This window comes from Fundulus heteroclitus, unplaced genomic scaffold, assembly GCF_011125445.2.
Source record: "Fundulus heteroclitus isolate FHET01 unplaced genomic scaffold, MU-UCD_Fhet_4.1 scaffold_28, whole genome shotgun sequence".
NCBI classification, from domain to species: Eukaryota; Metazoa; Chordata; class Actinopteri; order Cyprinodontiformes; family Fundulidae; genus Fundulus; species Fundulus heteroclitus.
In genome coordinates, this window is record NW_023396689.1 from 2,785,385 (window position 1) to 2,788,572 (window position 3,188).

The following is a 3,188-nucleotide window of genomic DNA, read 5'->3' on the forward strand; positions in this document are numbered from 1 at the left end:
TTTTAGCTGCTGCTCCATAAATAAAACTGCCATAATGTATTATTGATCTCATGAGAGCCTTATATATGTTTAATAATGATTGTCTATCTGCACCCCAATTATTTCCAGCCACAGCCTTCAGTAAATTTATAACTTCTAACTAAATAACACATTTTACGAAGTGATCAGTCCACAAGTGAAAAACCAGGAGACTTGTTGATGAAACTTCTGGCCAAGATGCTTTTGTCATGGCAATCAACCTTCAAGATTTCTGACAGTGCCATCACATCACTTCTTCTGTGCATCAAACATTTCATGTGGATACTTGGAAATGTTGTCTGTGTGTGCTAATTCCCTCACGGCCTTTGCAAGCAATATTCCAAAGACTTTATTCTACTTGAGGAAATGGACTGGTGTCCTCTGTGACAACTTCTTACAGTATGTGGTTTGTCCAAAATGTATGACAGTATACATGCTTACTGAAACCTACGAGCTCAGACGCGATGGCACAAAGGTTTGTAAGACTTGTGGTCACATACCATTCTACAATCACCCACAGCTAAAGTCTGCATTAAGGAAGAAATGTGACTCTGTTTTGCTAAGAAAGGCGAAACCTCCCCCTGCAACACTGATTTGCGTTTGTATAGCTCACAGCATTTTCATTTACATGTTAAAGCCTCCCCTAGAATTAGGAGGAGGGGGGTCATGGGGGGACAACTGCCACGTCAATTTCTGACAATTCATGGCAGTTTTCGGTGTTGACTGCAAATTACCGTGAACAGCCATTAACCTGAACTTCCACGAAAATCTACAGTGCCGCATAGTGATGAAAATCACACTTTTCATGCAGTGTTGAGAACATGGAACAACTGCTGGAACTTGAGAACGTGGAACAGCTGCTGAAACTTGAGAACGTGGAACAGCACAGGAACTTGAGAACGGTGGAGAACGTGGAAACAGAAGCAGCTAAATCCAGCCCGCTCCTGCACAAAGCTGTGTGTGTTGTCCGGGTTCATCTTTGGCCGGATTGTACTGTCATGATTTGTCTTCATGAACCCGGACAGAGCACACAAACACAGAGCAGATCTTGAGAGTTTATTGTAAAGAAGGAGTAGTGGAAGGTGAAAACCAGAGTCAGTTACCGGGCTGGAGTTGATGAGTTGCAGGAGCAGGCTGTCTGGAGAAAACAAAAGTAATGAAGCACTGGGAGACAGATGTTCCAGCAGCAAGGGAGTAAACAGGCGTGGAGTGAGTGGAGATTGCAGACGACCCGGCGACCAGGAACAAACTGAGCAGAGTATTTAAAGAGGGGTGAGCAGCTGGAGCCAGTCACAGGTGATTGCAGCCTGACAGGTGATCCTGATCAGGCTGCGCTGGGAAGGAGGAGGCAGGAACTGCTAAAAATGCAGCCACCAGGCTGCATCATGACAGTATGTTTAAAAGAACTGCTCACAATTACACTCGTTACATGTTAATTTAACTTTTAAAAACTAAGACAGTCTATGTAAATGAATCCGGAATTTGACATCTTAGATTAGAACCACCACGGGGGTCATGTTTTTTACTTGCATATTCTAAAATTTAAAATTGATATTAATAATAACTTCCAAATATTCCTTAACATCTCCTTAATCGTGGGATTTTTGTCATTTGAGAGTTAGATATGTAGAAAGTCATTCTTGCCCCATACACACAATCTAAGAAGCTTCTCACTCAGCTGTGACTTTAAAGTTGTTGCTATGGAAGCCCAATTGTTTTTAGCCATGTCTTTTAGAACTATAATTGTATTGCTTGAACTGTATCACTGTTTTAGGGCATCACAGACTGACATTGATTTTGACATTGGTTAAAGGTCTAAATCTCAACTCTATTGAAATGATGTGGCTATGGAAATTTCCCGTACACAAATACATGAAAACCTCAAGCAACTGAAGCAACATTCTGAATGGTGGAACAGAATTTCTACCTGTGACAGAACAGACAGTTCAGTTCACAAAAGATTTTACCTCATGATGCTGCAGCTGAAACAGCTTCAAAAGCTGCTGAATCACAGGGAAATGGTAAATGGTAAATTGACTGAACTTACACTGAGTCATACACTACAGTCCAGGGCGTATCTTTAACATATTATACATTTTAAATGACAAAATCTATAATGACAAAGGGTGTCAAGTTTTTCTGCATAGCACATGGTGTATTTTACTCATTGGAAGACCTGATTTGTACAGTAAGTGCATTCATTCATCAGTTTACTTTGTCTTAGTAAGGTCTTCAAGCGATGCTGTGCTACAAGATTTGGGTATAGCGTGATCTTACTCCCCCTTAATAACTTTGAGTCATACACTACATTCCAAGAATGAATAACAGGCACTGAGGGTGTGTCAGCAGTAAGGAGCACCAGTGGTGATGATGAGTACAGATAACCTCACCTCAAGGGATGAAAGACTCCCAGGGCAATGTGATGTGTTTGTGGCAAACAGCAATGCCCAGCCAACCTCTCTGCCTGCTTTACTCTGTGTTAAAGAGTGTACTGATGCAACATGCTGCAAAAGATGATGCACACTTGTGTTCTGATGCCAGACAGGGACAACATGGTTTTCAAACAAATCTTTAGGGATTTTGGAAAAGCTAATTGTTTAAATGGAATATAGGTTGTTGGTATGTTTCAGACAGTCATAAAAATGCTAGAGGTGAAAGAAAAAGAAAAGAATGCTCAGGTATCAGAAGTGATTACATTTAGCAAGATCCTTTTTGCTACAACTTACATGACATGATAATGAGTTTCATGATAGTGAGGAGAGATTGTTTGTGTGTGCACCAAAACACACCCTTTGATATGAAAGTGAGGGATGAAAGTTGAAACATGCAGGCAGTTTGAGAGAAAAAGTCAAACCTGCTTATCTGTGCAGGGTTGCAATGAGACCGATGCCTATCTCTAGCACTCATTGGGCAAGACTAGGGGGACATCCTGGGCAGGTTGCCAATCTATCTCAAAGATACACGGGACCTATTTATGGATCAAAAGAACATGGAAACTCCATGCAGAGAGCCAAGATTCAAAACTGTGGCTACTGGGGTATTTCCTGGGGCTACCCTCTGCTGCGATCCCTGTGTCAGTCCCTCTTGAGCTCCTGTGCTCTGGGGGCCCTTTCGGACATCTGCGGTTCTGGTCTCCCTGATGTCTGTCTCTGCACTCCAGAGGGTGAATC